General features: G+C 42.1%; 1 long non-coding RNA gene across 1 annotated transcript in view; it reads right to left on the minus strand.

The window, feature by feature from the left end:
* Positions 1-22225, minus strand: part of LOC125332981 — a 51432-nt gene that overhangs the window by 9155 nt on the left and 20052 nt on the right. The gene's annotated exons all lie outside the window — the stretch shown is intronic.

Here is a 22225-nt window from a genome sequence, read left to right on the forward strand (position 1 = left end):
GCAGGTGGGACCCCTTGGCTCAATAGCAGCCACAAAGTGCCATCCCTACTGCTAAATGCGTCTGCCCAGGACCAGTCAGGAGATTTCAGCTGAAGTCTGGACCTTCAAATCATTCAACAGGGCCACTCTGAACTTCATTCCTTGCCAGCAGCAGTGATATCCCAAAATGAAAGGAGTAATTGCTTTCTGAGCTGAAAGACTAATCCAAGCCACACTGAGAATACTGACCCTAAGCAGCTCTAACGTGTATTCCAAGAAGAAAAATAATCAGGGAACAGAAAGTCAGGTTGCCTTCAATAACCAACGTGCACTTTTTCCCCTCAAACTATTACCTGTGAACAGTCCTGGGGATTGTTATTTCATTTAAATTCCCAGTTCCTTGCCCATATTCTGTCCTTTGAGGTTTTCACTGAACATGGCACTGAGCATCATACATATAATGGACAAATAAATCTACACCAGCAAAGTAGGTGGAAGTGAAAGAAAAAAGTTTAAAAACACTCAGCCCAAAACCAAGCAACATATGGGAAGGAGGCTTCTTGCACCCAGACACGTGCATTTGATAGTTTTTGGAGACTTTTGGCCATGGGAGCTTTGACATATCCATAAAATCCCAAGCTTTCTCCTACTATAAAAGTGAGGGAATGTCCAGCTGAGAGTTTGGATATGTTTGTGCTGTTAATGTTTTTACTTATCTGCACAGTCTTAAGGGCTGAAAGAAAATAAAGGAGCATGTGTGTACATCTGGGTGATCTTCATGCACAGTCAGGGTGGCAGAGCTGGTGGATGCAGTCTTCGGCTTCCTGTAGCAACTCACTCTCACATCAAAGCATGGGGAATAAACACAATTTTCCACATCAATGTACAGGGTAACCCACTCAGAGACTGTGCACATCATTAACATGTACAGGAATAAATGTCAAATAAACCTTTCATCACCATAATGCATTTTTGGTGGATTTTTAGGAGAATTTGACGTTCTCTTGCCTTTATCTATGTCCAAGTGTACTAATACAATGATACAGTGCTACACTTCAGGCTGAATAATCATACTTGTCTCTATCTGACTAGTTTTCTCTTCAGAACATTAAATTTGAATCCTCATAGCTTGAGCACTGTTACTAACATAAGACGACTAACATTGTTACTAACATAAGATGACCATAACAATATTTTAAGATTATGCAGCCTTTAAAAAAAGATTATATTGTTATTCCAGACTGGCAAAATTTGTGTGCCAGTGCCAAGGAAGAGTTTGCACTCTCACACGTTGGCTCTCAAGCTATGATCAGCACCGGCTGTTTGATAAACCCACATCGCACACTGCACATGGTGGAGCCCAAGGCATGGGCAATTCATTAACTGGTCCCAGGACACACACCCCAACATGGCCAAAACAAGCCTGGGAGATTGGTTTTACCACTAGCCAGTGGCTTTTCCTGTGTTTAATGTTAACGTTTAATTTTTAATTCCAAAGAAAGTATTCACTCCTGCTCCGAATTGTCAAGAGGGAATGGAAATGTCGTGCCACAGCTCCATGTCAATGAAACATTCCAGTGGAGCAGTAATACAGGAGTAGCACAATTTATTCTTTTCCCTGGTCTACAGAATAAGATAGAAGTAAATAAGATTATACTAAAGAAAATTTCTACACAGTTAACAAGCAAATTTATTTAGATACCAGGCTGATTTTTATAGGGTTTGGGGTTTTTTTCAGAAAAAAAAATTCTTCCACTGCCTCCAACTGACATTTTTATTTCTTTTACATGAAGAAAAAGTCTTTCTTGTCTTTTGGTACAAGAAAGTTCAGCCTACTACCCGGATTATTTCTGTCTACTTGAAATAAAAATGAATTTGTTTTATATATTTGACCTTTGATAAACTACTATACAGTAAATCCTTTTCATTTCCCTCTCCCTGCTGATGTGTATTTGGGCCAGTATAAATACAGCGCCTTTCAGCAGCTCTGAGAAACTTCAACAAGGGACCATGGAATATTAGTTTGTTCCTAGCATTACTATGTCCTTGTTTAAAAACCCTGGATGATCCATCAGAAAAAAAACACCAAGTAAAGAACCTTAATGTTTAAATCATTCACAGCCACTCTACCAAAAAACAATGAATCCAAGATGTTTCAATACCTCTTAACACCTTAACATCTAATTTAAATACCTACTTCTTAAATGTCCTAGTTTTAACACATTTCAGCTACACAACAGAAATATCCTGAACCATTAAATCAAATGGAACTTCTCAATCCTAATCCCTTACTAATATTTCACAACTCATTCCCTTCATACCAAATTCACAGTGAAAATATATAGGAGAGGCTTTGGATCAATCCCCAAAGGTCTACAGCACTGGAATAAAAACTGGGACAAGATGTCTTGGTACCTATTTAAACCTGGAGGTTAGACTCTGTTTTGTGGGGAACAGTGAATGAAATCTGGGTCCCACTGACTTCCAGTCACTGCAGACTCCCATTAGAAACACTCTCCCATTAGCAAGAACTCACCACACACACCTCTGAGTTACACCATCGTGTTGGCCATGGAGCAAAAGAGAATGGACAGATAAGATGTTTTTCTGCTAAGAGATGAATGAGAGCCTGTAACTGCCAAGAGGGCTGAAGAAAAAACTGATGGTATGTGGAAGAAAAACAAAAAGTTTCAAACCATTCCTTCAACTGAGAGAAATTGGCTCTTTATTTCCACAGGGAAGAGTTTACAGGTATTTCTCAATGATTTTCAGCAAATAAATATTAAAAAGAATCTTTCATGTCGATAACCTCTCTTTTATCTTCTGCCTAGCCCAGAACCACCTTGTGCTGAGCCTCTGAGAACAAAGTTAGTGAGTCCTTCCTCTGCAAGATCATTTTGCTACTTGCTAGTTAGCATTTCCTGAATCTTTATACTTCAATGAAAAACAATGCATCTCAGGAAAGAGACTAGAGGAGAAACTTTAAAAATTTTAGATCATTTTCTTAATTATTCAACAAACAGCTTTTCTTGTTCAGCTTTACTGTTCTGCACAGATGTCCTATTATTCAGCAAATAATGCTAAAAATAAAAGCAGCTCTTCAGATCCTCAGGAAGTAAGTCCTATGCCAAAAATCACTATTAAAAAGCCATAAATCTGCTGGGTGCAGCTCTCAGATGTAGAAATGTCCAGCTGAAAACATTCAGATAGCCCAGCTACCTCAGTGAGCCTCTAATTACATCAGCCCACACAAAATTTCTGAAAAGATCTTGAGTTCAAACAGGTGAACAAAGCGTATCAGCATTGGCCATGATTATTTCTGAGCTGCTCCTCTTATGCATTACATGGTGTCCAGCTTCTGTAATAAGTAAATCACAAAGTTTGATCAGTTTGTATACTAATAACTGATCTAAGTCAAGGCAGAAAAAAACCTGCAATATATGATTTTGGAATGCAAATACCTAAGTGGCCAGACTGTAATCCTCACACCAGCATTCTGGTTTGCTCTGCCTTACTGCCTCAAGTTTCTTTAGAATATCCTGTTCTTGCTACAGTTTTTATTTTTTTCCTGGTGATAAAAGGTTTTCCATCACACAGAGCTATTTCCTAGGCAGCAGCAGAGGCTCCATTTTGCACTATGAGCTCCCTGAGAAGTCACCAGGAGCTGCAGGTCTCTGCACCCATTGGGGATTTATTTTCACTGCCAAACCCCAGAGCTGCTTCAAGGCAGTACAACTCCATTTCTGTGGGGACCCAGCACTGTCATTTTATCATGAGGAAAACTTCAGGGGGGTGGACACAGCGCTGGCCTCTCCCAGCAAAGAGCAATCCCACCATGTCTCCAGTAGGATTTTACAGCAGAACAGCTGATACCCACAGAGCTGGCACAGGGCACAGGTGAAGGAGGCAGCTGCCAGGATGCTGCCTGTAGGAAAGGCAGCCTGTTTGCTCTGATTTACCAGAAGATGCTGGGATGGACTGTGTCAAACCAGCACAGCCTCCTGCTCTGGGAGAAGAGGGAGACACGCAGGGTTGTTAGAGGAGGCAGCTCTCTCCTGCTACAGCCACCACATTCCACCCCAGCCCATGGGACCCTTCTCACTGGGTCCTCACCAGGGGCCCCAGTGCAGGCAGCAGGCTCAGAATGCACAGAGTGCCCTGGATGCACATGGATGGATTTACCAGCACACAACCCTGCGGAACTGGGTTTGCTTTGTAATTTCATCCTTGACACTTGTGCTACAAACCATGGACTTCCCTTGTAAGGGAAAAGAAACCTGAAATCCAAATCACCACGAGCAGCCTGAGCTGGTGAAGTTGCAAGGCCCATTTTGCCAAACAGAGGCGAAGGGCAGTCACCCACAATGTCACCCCAGCCATGCTGGCCCTGCAGCACACCTTCAAATCCACGGCAATGCTCTGTTCTGAGCCTGAGTAGCACAGCCCAAACTGCTTCCCAGCTGAGGCTGCAGCAGCACTTCAGTCCCACCACCTTCAGGGCTTCAGATTCAACTCAGCACAAAGACAAGAAAATCTTGCAGTTTAGGCAATTAGAAAAGTATCTTTGCCTGAGTACAAACAAAACTTAGTATTCTCTGTCCACAAGCCAACTTTTGGCAATTAATAATTGGGAAAGTGTAGTAAAATGTTTTGAAAGATAAAGTTTCTAGAGATTCCTCCTGTTCTTTCAAAAGCATCATGTGAAATTGCTCAATTCCACCCAGGTGTAAAGACAAGGGAATAGCAAGCACTGCTAAGAAAACTAAATGACAACTCATGCACTTATAACAAAGTCTCATTGTTGATGGAGATACTCATGAATTTAGCCAAAAGTTATTTGCAAATAATGTCTGTTTCTGAGGTTGTAGTGTTCATCATCATCTCTCTTAATTGTTTCTGACACATTCCATATTATTTATGGCCTTCAGTGACACTGGGAAATTAACTCTCAGTCTTCTTCAAAGCAAATGTGCCAAGAAACAGAATTAAATGCTGCACATTTGTATTACAGCATTCAGGCACCTGAAGTAATCAAGCCAGTGCATGCAATGACATGGTGGGAATAATACTCATATAAACACCTGTGAGGAACGAGGGCATCCGTAGGCAGATTTTTGCTCTCTCCAGTATCTTGTCTGCACTTGGTTGTTCAGGGAGATCCTGAAATTCCAAGAAGCTTAATCAGCCCATGCTGATAGAAGACCAGTCCCAGCATGGCTTGCATGAGGGACTTGCAGAGAGGAACAGAAACAAACTCTTCTCAGGGAACACTCACCCCAAAAATATCTATCAGCCTGGAGGTGTATGAAAGGTGCAGCTGTCCCAAAATAGGAACAAGATGCCAACCCTTATTCATCCTTCCCCCAGTATTTGTCCACACTTCCTGCAACACAATGCATACATACAGTATTTTTTGGCCTGTGAAAGAATTCTGTTAATGCAATCAGTAGCCTCAGATAGGAGCATCCATTATGTACTTTGGAAAGTTAAGGAAATCTGCCCACCAGAAAGGCTGAAAATTGCTGTCCTTCAGCTGTGTCATATTTACTCTCCAGGGCTATTTCCTTTTCAAAACAGTTTGTGGGCAGAAATTCCTTCTTGTGGCAGGTGCAGGTAAAAACTTACGATCCATGGGCAAATTTATAGCAGAGGCTTGGTACCGAAAGATAGGAACTGAAAATTAACTCTTACTGCTTTCAAATCCATTAAGTTCCTGTTCCTTCAGGTCTCTAAATCTTCTCATGACCTGCCCATGGAACCCAGCCTGGGTTGGATGCCACTGTCTCTGCAGGGGAAAACAATAATAAAACTTTGCTTCTTAAGCCTTAACATTTTACTAGAGCTTAACATCAGTTGGGCAGCTTCTTTAAAGGTCCATCTTTACCCACAGAGAGCAGTAAAAAGATCAGTCAGAGAGCAGGATCCTAAAATACACCAACTCTTCATATGCATTTGAAGTCAGGCTGTCTGATCCATTGTCTTATCTCCCTGTTTTATCTGCAACCTGCAAACCTTTCCACCAGCAGATCTGTATGTCATAGATGTCTGTGAAATAGTTATTCTTCAGACGCATTTGGATGGAAACAAGGCACTGTTATGCACAGATCAGAGACTGCAGCTCATCAGCACCTCTTATCGCTAAGTGGGAAACTGCAGACAGAGACACACACACAGATGCAGCTCCTCCATCACGGTGAGGCTGCTGCAGTGCCAGAGCTGCACAACCATGGCAGAGAGAGTGCCCACAATGGGTACCATGTGCTCTGCACCACATGGTGAGACACAAGGAGTGGTTGGAGCAGGTTGGAGAGGGGTACAACATAAATGCAACCATTACATTTGATAGGCAGCTGTCACGGAGCTTTCTCATAAACATCATGGCACAGTCCCATTAAAAATTCACCTTCTTTTCTTAAAAAATCTTTTCTTTTTTAATGGCAGTTCTGCTGAAGATCTTGCAGCCAGAGGAGTCTAGTGGCCTGGCAGTAGTGTTGTGAAAAGTCTAAGGAAATCCTTTATTCATCAACTTACAGTCTTAACCAAGTCTCTGCAAATAACCTGATTACTGTATATTCTGATATACTAATAAATAATTTTTAAAGAGGCTATAGCAAATGAAAATTAAAAGGTCTAAAGTCACAGAATGCTGTGAATTGGTCTGATAGCACTTGAGGACACTAAACAAGCAAATTTGCCACATTAAAAAAATATGAAGTCACTGTCAGAGAATTGTAGAATTGTTTAGGTTGGAAAAGACCTCTAAGATTGTTGAGTCCAGCTGTTATCCCAGCACTGCCAAGCCTGTCACTAAACCATGTCCCCAAGGGCTCCATCTACACATCTTTTAAACCCTTCCAGGGTTGGTGACTCTATCACTGCCCTGCAGAGCCTGTTCAATGCTTGAAAACCCTTTCGGTGAAGAAATTTGTTGTAATATCTGATCTAAACCCCCCCTGACACATTTTCTTTTGACCCATCCTGTGTTATTTGAGGGAAGAGCACGACCCCCACCATGCTACACCCTCCTGTCAGGGAGTTGTAGAGAGTGATAAGGTTACCCCAAACTTCCTTTTCTCCAGACTAAACACCCTCAGCTGCTCCTCATCAGGCTGGTGCTCCAGAGCCTTCCCCAGCTCCATTCCCTTCCCTGGACATGCTCCAGCCCCTCAGTGTCCTTCTTGTCATCAGGGGCCCAGAGCTGGACACAGGATTTGAGGTGTGGCCTCACCAGTGCCCAGCACAGGGGACAGCCACTGCCCTGGTCCTGCTGGCCACACCATGGCTGGGACAGGCCAGGTGCCATTGGCCTCTTGCCCACCTGGGCACGCCTGGCTCGTGTTCAGCCACTGCCAACCAGCACCCCCAGGGCCTTTCCTGCTGGGCACTTTCCACCCCCTCTGCCCCAGCCTGGAGCACTGTATGGGGTTGTTGTGACCCAAGGGCAGCATCCAGCACTTGTCCTTGTTGAACCTCATCCAGCTGGCCTCAGGCCATTGATCCAGCCTGTCCAGGTCCCTTCCTGCCCTCCAGCATATTAACACTCCCACAAAACCTGGTGTTATCTGCAAAGTGACTGAGAGTAGCCTCAATCCCCTCATCCAGATCACCAGTCAAGATATTAAGCAGAACTGGCCCCAGTACTGAGCCTTGGGGAAGACCACTTGTGACCAGCTGCCAACTGGATTTAATTTCATTCACCATCACTCTCTGGGATTGGCCATCCAGCCAGTTTTTCACCCAGCAGCAACTGTCAAAGCAGATGATGTGGCAAAAGAATTCATGTTGATAACACTTCCATTTTCCATTATTAACTTGATCTTTTGATGTCCAGATCAAAGCAAACCCATAAATGGGAGTCCTGACATGATTAAAACAGCCATGAAAATGTTAAGGGCTGCTTAATTGTCTTACAATTCAGCACAAGATTTAAGGGAAAAGTGTCACATATGAAAGATGGAAATTAGAAGATAGATGGAGTAAGGGTTAAGCTGAGCTTTTAATCAATGTATCAGGCCCTGAGGACAAGGACTTGGCACAGATGTGAATGAGACACAAAAGGTTTCTGAGAAGACAAGATCCACAAGGACCCTCCATAACCACCTTGCTATTAACATTTATCTTTTTCATAGTTCTACATCTGCAGTATTAAGGAGACAATTACTTATGTACCTTACCAATGCATTATTACCAAATTACCAAATGCAAACCACCATACAACCTTCAGGTAGGAGATGGCAACAAACATCTCCAAAGTACAGGCAACAGGCAAAATAAAAACAGAGATTTTAGCATTTTTAATTTATTGACTAGCAGGGAATGATCTCATGGGTGTCTGATGGCAGATGAAATAGCTGCTCCAATTCGTTGGTATAATTGTCAGCACTGAACCCAAGCAAAGCAGAAAATGTGACATCTTTCAGCCAAACTTAATGGGAATGTAAATGGGTTGAAAAGGAATTGCAATCAGGTCTACAACTGAAATGTTGAGGTGCTTAGAAAAAATTACTTACTGTGATAACAAAATAAGTGTTATATGAACCAATAAGTCACCGAAGTTGTCAATGCTTAGGAGATAATTTGAAAATACAGAGCTTTGCAGTTGTTTGGAAGTATGTCATGGATTTTTTTTTAATACACATGACAGCCAGTATTTTGTGTAGACTCAGAGAAAATTCACATTCACTTCTGACTCATTATCATAAATAATAATCATAAAGTTTCATGCTCTTTATTTATCTAATAAGAGTGTGCATATAAAACAAAAGGCCAGATTGCCCTTCAAAATATCAGCAATTGTTTTCCCTCTCATTTTGAGTAAAATTTTTCTTATCAATTATGTAAATCATTAGCAACACACCTGAAAATCAAATACTTTTTTCCCCTGCAGAAGATCTTAGCACAGAGAAGTTGCTTCAAATCAGGAGGGACACAGAGGCAGTAAGGGTAGAAGAACACAACTGAAATTAATCATGTCTAACCCCTCATCCTTATCATAGAACCTACTAGAACATAATCATTCCTGACTCAACTTTGCCAAAATTTTATCCTAAAAAATCCTTCAGCATGTAGACTTCTTACCTAGGGAACCTATTCTAATGATGGGCCAACAACTTCACCCTGGATTGCCCAATTCACACACTTGGAAGTTTTGTGTCAGGCTTTAAGATGACTTTCCTTGAGTTCTTGTATTTTCCAGCTTAGTTTTTGAACCTTGAAATCTTATATTTCCCAGCCTCTCTGAAATATGATCCTAATTTTTTTTAGCAGAAATTGATAGCTTTTCCTAATTATTTAGTCTAGGCACTGAAACTTGGGAAACAAAAATATATACTTCTTCCAAGTGCTGACAGTATTCACTTAATTTCTTGCAACCAGGGTGGAGAGAATAATAGTCCATTGTCCTTTAACCTCCCAGGGCTCAAAAACTCATAGAAATGCTGCCCCTTGCACAGTGTTTATCCAGACTTTGCTGGAGGCCAAGGGAAGGTGCCCCTGGGTGCCCTGCACCCCCCATCCCCCATCCCCTGCCCCCATGGCCCCCAGCCCTTGTTATCATCATCCCCTTTGCTCCAGGGGACCACGCTGCAGCTGTCCTGCTCTTCTCTCTCCCTTCTGTCCTGTCACTTCCTCTAAGCACATTGATCCAGAAAGTATTTCTCTGGTCCTTTGCTCCATCTGCTGCTCAAACATTAAATGTGAAAGAAGGCAGAGCCCCTAGACTACAGCAGAAATGCTGTTTAGGGTTTGATGCTACTGCAGTTCACATGCATTATCAATTTGAAATAAAAGCAAAATGCTTTGCAGGGGATTGCAGGTACCAGAGATTTAGCTTAACTTAAATTTGGACAAAGAAAAGAAAAGAAAAAAAATAGGAGAAAAAATTTTAAAAATTAAGATTTTCTTTTACCACCTCCCAGTTTTCCAGAAATTCCTTAATTCTATGCTAGATTACATATTAGAGATTTACATTTATGGCGATATTTTTTCCTCCAGTTTGGACATATTTATTTTCTTTGTTTATTCAGGAAATGAAATGGGAGCAGAATGGGACAGAAGAGTTTTGCTTTTTCCTTTCCAGAACAGAACCACAGCACCCACTGATTACTGGATTTTTGGTTCAAGGTTGTTTGGGCAAGCCAACTTTATTTTTCCTGAAGAAAATCTTAAGGACATTGCTTTGGTATTTAGGGGAAGAAGGAGCTCTGTGCGTTTACCACTTTTTTGTTTAACATGATCCCAGAACACAGATGAATTTTAGCACTTTTGGGCACATGAATTTTAGTGGGTTTGGGCACATATGTTTCTTCTGAGTGAAAGGCAGCAAAATTTAGTCACAGCCTCATTCATCACTGGCCTGATCCAACTTACACTGAAATCTGTGGGCACATCTCCACAAAACTGGACCCGTGCACCCAACAATTCTCCTCTGACCAGTCTAAAAATAACAGCGGTCTTGTATGAAGCCAGACATAAATGGATACCAGACAATAAATCACTGTAATAAGTGATACCAAGAGAAGAAAATGGGGATTCAAGTCAAGTTCTAGATTTATAAACCATAGAGGCAAAAGATCTAGCAGCTGTAAAGAAACAAATGGGTATGATTTACTGCTTTGTTCTGTTTGCAGATAAACGTTGCAATTGCAGCTCCAGTTAATAATCATGCAGGAATCCTTAGCTGTAAGCACAAAGAGAACAATAAAACAGCAAAACTCCAAAGTTACAACGTACAATGGAAGATGGAAGTTGATGCAGCAGGGCTTTGCCTTCCTCCTTCACTTGGCAGTACTGTGAAAGTGGTATAACGACTTAGAAAATAATGAATACATAACTAAAACTATGTCAGAATAAGCAAGAAGGGAAAATCCATGGGTTTGCTACCAGTCTCTCTCAGTACTAACTGCTGATTTTGATAGCTTTGCGCTTCTTAGCCAGCAACACATGGGAAGGGGAGGGGAAAAAATGTTTTATTCAGTGCTCAATAAATGCACTGCAGCTTCATACTGACACGGCACTCAGGACAAAAGCACTTCACTGTGCCATCAAGGAGCTGAACTTCTAGTCCTGCCTTGTCTAAAAAAACCAAGTGATGCCCCTTCTCCCAGTCAAATGACACATTAGTTGCTGTCACTTCTGTCAAGCCTGAGTTATAATGATAGCATTACTGCTCGTACAGCCTGCAGGCAAACCAAACAGCATCAGAGAGGGAGGCTGCCAGGAAGGTGCAGTCACCACCTCATCTGCCTAGTGAGAGGAATAATGTTTTTTGCAAGAGATATTTCCCAAAGAGCAGTGATCCTTGCAAATTGCCCTGAGAAACACCCATGCCTTTCTGACCAGCCTCCTTTTCATTCTACAGATACAATAAATCAACCTTCACATCCACAGATGATAACAGTATTTTTCCTCATCAAGCTGAGGCTCTTTCTGTCATACTCAGCCCCCAGCAGACCATCCTCCTGGTGCTGTGTTTTGACACAGGTTTTTTGTGAGGTTTCTGACCTCCCCATGCTGCAATCCAGCTCTGATCATACAGCTGAATGCATGAGAGCTGCAATGTAGAAATTAGCACATGGCACAAAACAGAGACCTTTCGACCCAAGTAAAGGCAGGGTTATGTCTGATAGGATTATTGTCCTGCCATGCATCCATCCTTGAGAATAGTTTCATTTAAAAAGAGACCATTTTAAATTTTCACCTGCTTGCCAATATTCGAAATTTGTCCCATCATTTCCAATTCTGCCAGATAGTCTGAACTCCCCCTAACAGGCTTCAATTCCTCTCTCTACTGCCAGGCAATGCACTCTCATTGTTTATTTGCTGACAAACCGGAGCTTGCCCTGGGGTTTCCGTGCCCCCAGCAAACAGCTGCCCAGGTTCTGTCCCACTACCCACCAACCAGTGGGTGTGGAACAGGCAGGGACCAGCCTCCCATCTCAGCATCACACTGAGCTGCTGCTGCAGCAGCGACAGCTCCTTATCAGAGCATCTGCCCCACCAAAGCTCATTAGGGGGAAATAAGCAAGGAGTGCTGGGGAAGGATCTTGTCATCGTTAATAATGTCAGACCCTTTTCTGCCTTGTCTTTTCATGTTAAAATTTTCAGAAGAACATGGAGGAGTCACATTTGAGAGGTCCTAGAGTACCTTTGATATTCTGATCAAACTTGGCATCTACCACTTTATGTCTGCAGTAAATGATCTTTGGAGCTCACGTACACATCATGTATTAGCATATGTAGCTTTTTTTGTATCTATTTGATATGTATGATTCTGTTTAGCTGCATATGGATACACAGCTACCTATTCCTTTGCCTATTCTGATATCCAAAGGGATTCTCAGGCAAGTTCCCACTAGGCTGGCCTCAAGGATCATACTTTTCTGAGCTATACAGGGTCACAGCAGTTACTCTGAACAGCTCATCAGTCTATCAAAGAAGTAGGTGACTCCTGCTAGCCAGCCACACAGACTGGCTGTTTTTCCCTTTCCCCTTCTGACAGATAAATTATTGCACATATAACATGGAAGTTTTCCTTTAAATTCATTAACAGTTCATCCACACACTACAGCAAGCTGTTATATTTGGATACCTTTCTCCCATAAGCCTCGGGCTGACTTCTCTCTCTTAAAAATAGTTTCCCAGTGGATACCAACATGGTTATGGTGGTGTACAGTCCCCTCCCTGTGTTTTATCCCCAGTTCACATCTCTAGTGCAGCATAAGAAGTACCAGGCTCCTGAAAGACCATGGAAGGCTCCTACCTTTGAGATTTTTATCTCAGACTCCCTGTGAGTCACATTAACTTCCTTGCAGTTTGAAATTAGACTTGTCTGGCCCCACAATCTCACTGAATGCAGCAGTGTGCTGACTGAAGCATGCACTGCCTCAGCTGCAAACACCTGGCGGGGAACCTGCCTGCACCAGCCTGCAGCAGGTTTCTGATGGAGCACATGAAGGGAGTTCTTCAACAAAAACACTGACAGCAAACCCTGCCCCACGGGTGTTAGCAATTCTAGCAGGTGCCACAGGTAGCCCCAGGTATAACAACCTTCTTCCCTCTCTAGGATGCCCATACTCACCCTGACAAGCTGCTGTGCATCCCACTGCACACCATAAACAGACTTTCTATCTACTGTGCAGAACATAAAAGAGAAGTTTTGTTGTCAATCTCCCATTATTTTTGCTGCAGATGTAATGAAAGGTGGGAATGGGCATGATTTATTTAATGAGCACATCCAGCAGTGTCAAAAGGCACCAGCCCTGCAGCCCCTGTCCCCCCACAACAGCCTCAGCAAGTGGGGCACTGGAGAAGGTGCCTGCTCCCACAGACACTGGAAGAGCTGTAATTACTGATTTCCTGCTACATTCAGCGACCTGACCTAGACAAAGTTTCACTAAGTTACTTCAGGACATGCATTTCCTCTGCTTTGTCACTGGAGCTATTAAAACCTCCTACACAGGGTTTTCCTTTGATGCAATTATTTGCTCACAGGGAACTCATCTGAAATTTTCTCCCAGACCCAAAACAGCACCCAGCACAGTAGCTAGATTTAATCCAAAACCCAAGAACTTCCTATGGCACAACTTGGGGGCTGGCAGCCCTTGCTGCTCCCCACACCCTCCTCCTCCTGCTGTCTCACCCTTGCTTTTTCTTTAACTACCAAGAATCCCTAATTTCTGATACTAGATGTCCAGAAGTCTCACATATAGAGGAATCATCTCCCCATCTTGCTTATATTACAAAACAAATTAGAGATATTGAAGTGAAGTGTGTTAATCCTGTAATTATCATGGTTATAATGAGGCAGTTTAATGATCTTGTTAATTGTCTGTTCAGCAAGACTGGATTGGAAAACATTCCTTACCCCATCCACCCTTTTAATTCTGCTTAGATCAGATGTTTCCTGTAAGTGAAGAGCTGTAGCTATGTGTATCACTACCCCATCACCAAATTAATGTTTAAAAATTGCTGCAGGTCTAACCAAAGGCCAAGTATTATATTGTAAGCAATGCCTATGTGGCCACAGCCAGTAGCTATTCAGCTATATATTAATTCAGACAAGATTGCCAGAGGAAGCAAAAACAGAAATAAAACATCTCTGTGAGGACTAAAATTTTGCTTATGGATTGACTGTTAAAGGTCTTAAAATTATCAACTGAAATAAGCTGCCTGAAAGTTGTTTCTGCCTAATCAACTCCTTCCTGTTTATTCTGCTGCACAGACCCACCCTCAGCCTGTGGCAGTGGCTAAATACAGGTGCTGTCCCAGAAGCCACCTTCAATGCCCCAGGAAACTTCATTCTCCAGCTCTTGCACACCTTGGGAGCAACTCAGGACCCCCTACCTGTGTCATCAGAGACTCATTAAGAATGATCTGTATAAAAGAAAACAATCAAGAATGGGTACACAAGTAAGTAATTGTTCACTACTGCAAAAAACACATGCTTCCAGCACATCAGCTGCTCTGCAGGAGTTGTCATGCATATGCTAATCCTGGAGTAAACTGAAAGTAATTCAAAGCAATGAAGCAGTAATTTACCCCATGTTTACTGTAATTCAGCCATGCTTTCCCTGCCATGGCTTGTTCAAAACCCCACATCTCATCCTTCCAGCTCTCTCAGCTGTAAAAAAGGTGAACTAAGTGTTACTGTAATAGGTAAAATTTACCAAGCATCTCAATGTAGAATTCTCATTTTGAGGCTGACACACCTGTGTTTCCCCAGAAAATGACTGCAGAAATGAAAAAGGATGAAGGGTCTGTCCATTTAGCCAAACATACAACTCTGAGCTACAGAGGCACCTGGAGAACTTCTTCCAAGTACCAGCCATCTCTCTGAGATCCCTACCTCGCTGCTACAAAGCAAAGGTAACTTGTCATCAAGCCTGGTAATAACAGTGCTGTGAGCAGCCACCCAAAGCCCAGAGGTCAGATTTAAACTGAGATTAAACCAGCAAAGCTCCACCAGTCAGAAAACACAGTGATTTACAAGCAGCTGAGGACCCAACCTCTGCACCCAGCAAGCTTTGCACCACCTCGCCCAGGCAACCGTCCCAGCACACGTAGGCCAAGCTGCCCAGCACAGCAGAGAACAGACAAAAATCAGGAGTTATCTCTTACTGTAACCAGATCTTAATGCTCAGCACCTACCAGATTTTGTTTCTAGTACATTTGACATGCTAGAGAAATAATGAATAGTAATTAGAATTAATCACTGCAAGTTCCATTGCAATTAACAGCAGCGGTTAGCATGCCAATTATTTATGAATACAGAAGTGATGTATGGGATCAGCCCAAAGATTTAACTAACCCACTGTCCCATTTCCAACAACTGTCAGCAGCAAATGCCTGGAAATACATTTGCAAGGGCGAGGCAGGCATCAAGCAATGCTTCCCCTGAATATTTTTCCAACCTCCAAGGGCTCACAGCTGAGAAATTTCTTGAGCCAAAGACTCCTGGCAGGGCTGTGCATCTGAGCAGCTGGCACCCAGCAGCACCCACAAACTCCTTTTCCCTGCAGAACATCTCTGCCTGTGCCTCAAAGGCCAAGCCCCAGAGGGTACAGGCAAGTCCTGCATGTAGCACTATTTCTTTGCTTATTTGAGATACAATTCTCTTAGCATCACTGCATGAGCTCAAGGCATCACAGGGCTGGAGCACTCCTTTAGCCAAGTGCTAAGTGTTAGTTTGCTGAAAAGGGCTCAAAAGTGAGACAACAGCAGGTAATAAATATACTATGGTCTAGTGATTTCCCATAGCTTTAAAAAATACTGTCAGTGCAGCATTTGGCCATGATAACCAAAGGATGCAGTCAGGAGAAAGTTTGTAGATAAGAACTAGACTTCGTTAAAACCAACCAGCAGAGATTAAAAATGAAGACAAGAAAAGCTTATCGAGACACAAGTCCTCTTCCCAGTTCTATCAGCTCTCTTATTAAACCCTATCATCTCTCCCCAGAGATCTGCCTTGACTGAGCAGTGCTTGGTGCAGGAACAGCAGGGACCAGGTTGGTTTAGCCCCTCCTAGAAGGCCATTGCCCCTGCTCCCCACCCTGCAGCACCCACAGAAAGAATGGGCCTCCCATGCCAAGCAAGACCTGGGAATAAAAGTTCATTTACCAGCAATGGGAAAAATATTCCCTTGGCGGGAAGAGGAGAGGTCAAGTTACAGTGCAATCTGTTAAATGAGTCTGTTTCTCACCACACTTCAGAAAATAGAGTGGAAACAGCAGAGTGATGACATTCGGTGGAATCACCAGTGAGGTGGATAAAAAGCCAAGGGGATGTGGCTGATCTCATTTCCCTCACTCCTACAACAGACACTTTTATTCTGTGCTTCACATTCCTGATAGCACAGACACAGCCATCTGCAGGGGGTTGAACTGCAGGAAGAAAGAAAAGCCAAAGAAAGTTATTCAATAACTTCAGACAGGTTTTGGTGAAAGCTCCAAAAGCCCTTCCAACTCAGCCAGGCAGTAGCTGTGTGCAAATCAGCCGTAACACCTGAAGAAGGTAGCCCAGTGTGAAATTTTAAATAAAATACATAATGGTTTTCAGACATATGTTACAGCAAGGAAACCACTGAAGATGATGGAGAGCCTTGTTTGTTGTTCGGGATTTTGGTTTTGTTTGAAATAATTTTGCAATAACACCACTTCAAAACAAGCTGCCATATATGAAATGGCAGAGTCAATATTACTGAGTAGGAGTATTTTTAAATAAAACACTCATTTGTTTCTCATTGTGCCTTCAAAATTATAAGCTTCTTGATTACAAAGTCCTTTCTCAGAAAACCTCAGATTAAGAGGCATGGTGCTGGCAGCCAGGACTGTTATCAGCATTGTTATGATCCTCAGCAATATAGCCACGCTGCAAATGAATTTGCATGCCAGAAATATTTGGGGCCAAACACAGTGAAACTGTTCATTATTCCTGAGCTGTAACATGGCTCAAAACCATCCCTTTATCCATTACCTCTGTCCATTAACCATCCTTCTGTTTATTGGTCCACCTTCAATATGAGGAACTGGTGAAAAGTTTGGGGTAAAAAACTCTGCAAAGATGAATTCAAGTCAGAACCAATATTTATTCCAAGATTGTTCCTCATTCCATTCCATCTACTCCCCAGCTCTTCACAATAAATCACTTGGGCTCCCCATATACTGCAGCACATCAGATCTCAACAGCATAGATCAGAATACACAGCTGTGTTGATGCGAAAGAGAAACTAATAAATGAAAAATTATGAGTGGAAATTGAATCTGCTAGACGAATGCTCAGCAATAGATTAACATATGCTGCATTTGCAAAAAAAAAATACTTTAACTCCAGCTTATATTAAATATTGAGATCGCTGAGTTTTCCTCAATGTTCTGCATGCCTCGATATATTGTAAGCGAGCATATTTCATTAGTTGCATATATCCATATCTCTCTAATAACTTTCAAACTCCTGGACTCCTGTCATTTGGACTTATATTTGAAGAGACACTTGAGACCTATAAAAGAAGGGGAAAAAAACCAAAAACCAATACTAAAAGCAATGTGCTTTCAGTGCTTTTGTCAGTGGAAACTTTCTTTTAAGCTGTATAATTGAAAAGCAATGCAGTAGCACAAAATATTACATGAGATGAGAAACATTTCAGTGACAGCCTCGCAGCCCACAAACCAAAACATAATGCATTGTTTATCACAGATAATTGCAGGCTTTCCATCCCATTTTAATCTTTTTGTTAGCTTGTAAACAAACTCTCTGTCCCAATTTTAGAGACAGGAAATAAGAAAAAACATTTGCATTCTCTTCTAAAGAATATTCATTATTCAGAGTAACAGAGAGAATAAACTGGATCTTCTGCAGAACATACTACCCTGCTCATGGTAGCTACCCTTTGCTAGATAAGATACAAGCCAGTGAACCTCACAACACATTTTCTTTATTTAACTTTTAGGAAGCTGTAACTAAGCTGTAAGCTTCTCTGTTTCTGTTCCTTGGCTTTGAATTCATTTTCTGCCTTATTTTAATATTTTCTAAATTAAAAAAAAAAAAAATCCCACGAAAGTCAAACCTTTTTCATGCAGATGAGGATGCCAGGAAGTAATTCAGTAGCAGATTTATCCCTGAGAACAGGAACACATTTAAAAAGTCATACCTCCATTTTTAATCATTTTTACAATCTAAGAGAGAGAATTTTCTAGTGAGATAGTTTTCCTCCTGCCTGGACTGCTCTGAAGAGCAGACACAGTCTATGTAACTTCTGAGGTACTGAAAAATCCATGAGAAGGTCAAAAATGTAATTCTGACACCAGTTTTAATTCAGCCTAGTTCAGCCAAAGGCACTCAAGGGAAAAAAACCGAAACAACTTAGTGGTCAATAGCCAAAGAGAACCTCTATGGTACCAATTTCATGGACATCAGTGTTGATGACTATTCTTATTTTCCTTACATGTCCATCCATAGCCTGAGTATTTACACCTATGACTGATACAACTCATCTCATGGAAGTCAGCAGAACTCCTAATGTTCACCCACTACTGCTGAATTGAAGCTCACTGCCTACCACTCACTGATAGCAGCTGCTCCCCTCAGGTGACCCAGTCTGAACTCCATACCCATAATTAACAAAATCTCAGCTCCCCTCCAAGGAGATACCATTGTGCTGTGTTAGGCACATCCTGCAAGGACAAGGGCCAACTAACACAGAAAAACCTGTGCAAAGTCAGCTCCGTTCACTGACACCACTCAGGTGTTGCTCGTAGCAGGCGCCTCCTCTAACGAGATTTGCAGTGCATTTTTTAGAACACTTGGTTAAATTAGTATCTGCAAAGTACAGTGCCACACATGCATAATGCAGTGTGGCAGCTCTGGAGATTCAGTACGGCTGGAAGCATCCATAGTGATAAATGAAAAATACAGCTTTTGAAAATACAAACTTTATGTCTCAAGACACCTGTTACTTGCTCAGAGAATGAATGGAAAACTACCATAAGTAAGAATAGGCATTCTCATTAGGCTGTTTGTAACTTACTACTCTGTTCTGCACTGTCAGACCTCTCTGGTCGGGCTAAAATTCTTGCTGTCCCAAATTCAGTCAGTGGGAGAAAGCCAAGCAGACAGCAAAACCTGGAACCAATCTTAACTTGGTCAAGGTGTAGGGATGTTGGAAGGACAGCTCAGAAGGCAATAAAAGACATTAAGTATCTCAGTCACTGATGTGACACTCAGGATGGTGCAAGGTCTAAAGTAGTAAATTGTAATACAGTCTTGGTCTTTAAAGAAATTGCAGAAGGAGGAGGATAAAAGTCACACCCTTGTGCTTCAAAGGCACGAAACTCCTGCTGCTTAAATGGAGAAAGGACAGTCCTGCAGTTCTTAGTAATATCTGATGCAGCAAATTTTTCAAAAAGACAGAAGAGCAAAGAAAAGAGCAATGCAGGAACACAACAGGATTTGAAGGCACAGATTATTAATCAATATTAATCAAGTTAAGGTAGAGCTTGTTATTAGACACTATTGCCTTCAAGTTGCTTCTGTTCATGTATTTATTAATTTGGATATTTTTACACATTTTCTGTACAGAAAAAAAAAAAAGAGAGAAATTGATTTTAGATTTCCAAACTATGCTCTGTCTTGCTTCACTATTTCCATGGAGCTCCAGAGCAAAGCTGTCTGTTGAAAATGCCAAGTAGGCATTCTGGCAATGAAAACCAATAAAAATGCACAAACAAGAATTCTACCTTGGTAACTAATAGACATTATGTGCTTCTAACTTGCATTCTGCTGCCTGGGAGCCCCAGGGAACAGCCCTGCCATGGGTAGCACCACACCCAGACCCCTGTTCATAGCTCTTTCCCTAAGGCTACCTCTTGGCATCACACAGGTGAATATTGTCCCCTCACAACAACTCTCTCATCCAGCTGACAATTCCCGAAAGAGAAGCCTTTGAATTATCAACCAGCCATTTGTACAGCTGAAAGAGCAATAAGCCAATACCAGGGTCATAAACAACCATTCCAAGTTCTTTTTTTGTGATAGATTGGTTGCAAACATTTCTACTGGCTCTAGCAGTATGAGGTTGGAAGTCATGAGTGAGCAGAGCAATTCCCACTGCAGCTGGATAAACCCTCCCTTCTCAATCTGTTACAGCTCTAACAAGATATATGTGTAGAAATAGTGTTGATCAAGGTGGAATAATATTTAGAGCAGAATGTCAGGTTCAGCCACAAATAGATTTGCTCATGGAAGCAGCTGCTACACCCGTTAGAATCTTTTAATAAACTGTTATGGAGATTGACACCTTGGAAGTAATTAAGTATTAAGTATTTTTAGGTAATTACTGCAGCAATAACATAAGACGTGCTCATTTTCAGAATGAGGAATTATCTGTAGGTCCCATTGCTGTGCTGCTTTTAATAATTCATAATAGTTTGACACCAATGATTATTACTCCAGCTTCCCAACTTTCCAAACAAACTAACAGGAGCAAAAGAAACTGTTTACAGTCCAGGGGGAATCCCACCAGTTTAACATGAGCTGGTTATATAGGACTTCTAGGGGAAAGGAGCACACAGTAGGCATGATGGCAATGCACTGACCAACAGCAAGAAATCCACATGTGAAGCAAGTACCTTTAAGTCAGGATCCTGTGTAGGACAGAAAAAATAGTACAGCAACAAAAGTAGCCATGAGAAAATGATGTCTCATTAACAGGCACGCTGCCACGTCTGTGAGGATACTCACACGCTGACAGTGATGAGGAAGGGCTGTTTTCATACCATCAGTGCTCATGGACCACCACCCAAACCAAGCTCCCCATCTTCTCTCTTCCACTGACACCTGAACTCAGACTTGTTCCCCAAGCCCTTTGAAGGGCACAAGTTCATCCTGGATGTCCAATCACTCGTCTGTATTTGCCAAGTGAGCCGTCAGAAGCTCTCCTGGACTCACACTCGTTCCATGTTCACACAGAGCACATCTTCACACCTGCACACAGAGCCAGACTCAGGCTCATGCTGCTTCCAAGCAGCATTTTATCTGCTAATTGCAAAAAATACAAACGCCAAAACCTCACATAGGCACACTTGTTATTTTTGCTATGAACTGCCCAGTTAAACCACAACAGGTTTCCTGTGAGGTTGTATTGAGAGGATCTCCACATGCAGATGGGTTTTCTCAGTGCAGGAAAGCTTAACTGTGCTCCCCCTGTGGAGGCAGTGTGCCTATCCTGAAGTCCATTTTAAGAGCAGAGTGACCAGGCCAGACTTCAGTGCTGTCCCACTCCTGCACAGCGTCACCACTCCAGAATTCAGAAGTGTCCTTCATCCACCCAGTGCCAACAGGCTGGGCATGACACCCTTCAGGCCCTGACAGGTTGAGAGCAGCTGCACTCAAAGAAACTGTTCTGCCGTCCTAAAAGAAATTCTGAGAATTAAAAAGTGAATAAAAATAAATACACATCAATTAGACAAGAAGGCCAAACCCTAAAAAATGTTACTGAATTAAAAAAAAAAACAGAACTACCAACAAAGGTTAAAACAAAATGGTTTTATTGATAAAAAATGCTTCAGTGGTTTTAAAATTACCTGAGAGTGCCTTTGGCCTTATTATTTTCAGTAAATCTGGAGGTTTGTTTTGTATTTTAACTTAAATTTCAAGTTATAAATGCACTTTGAACTGAAAATGCAATTTAAAAAAAACCTTTTCAAAATGGGACATTCACTAAAACTAACCATCTTCCCATAAGCAGGCTTGGCTTTGACAGAAAAATGTCAGCATGAAACATACCCACAGCTCCGTTCTGAACTGTGTGGCCCCTAATGAGAGGATATTCCTATATGGCCTTCTGAAAATATCTCTCAGTGCCCTACCCAGGCATTCCCAGACAGCTTTTTTCCACAGCCTGGTCAGACCATTGATGTTGTTTCTTCAGGATTTTTAGCTGCTGCCTCACTCCACCCTCCTAACAGAGCTGCTCATCAGGAAAGCTCAGAGTCCTCTGCAAAGATGGGAATATTGTTGCTTGGGACGGATAGATACAGTTAGATTAACCTCCACTTTGTCTTCATTTGCTCCCATCACAGCAAAGACAGAAATATCTGGCCCAGACACAGCCTCTGCCCAACCCCATTAACAGTTGGTTAAAAGAGCCACCAAAGGAGAGATTAACAGCTCCTCATTTATTTTAAAGTGTTTCCTGGTTTGTTTTTGAAATGCACCATCTGTGCTTCCACTACAATGTGCTAATGAAACCTGG

Source organism: Corvus hawaiiensis, chromosome 14 (assembly GCF_020740725.1).
Source record: "Corvus hawaiiensis isolate bCorHaw1 chromosome 14, bCorHaw1.pri.cur, whole genome shotgun sequence".
NCBI classification, from domain to species: domain Eukaryota; kingdom Metazoa; phylum Chordata; class Aves; order Passeriformes; family Corvidae; genus Corvus; species Corvus hawaiiensis.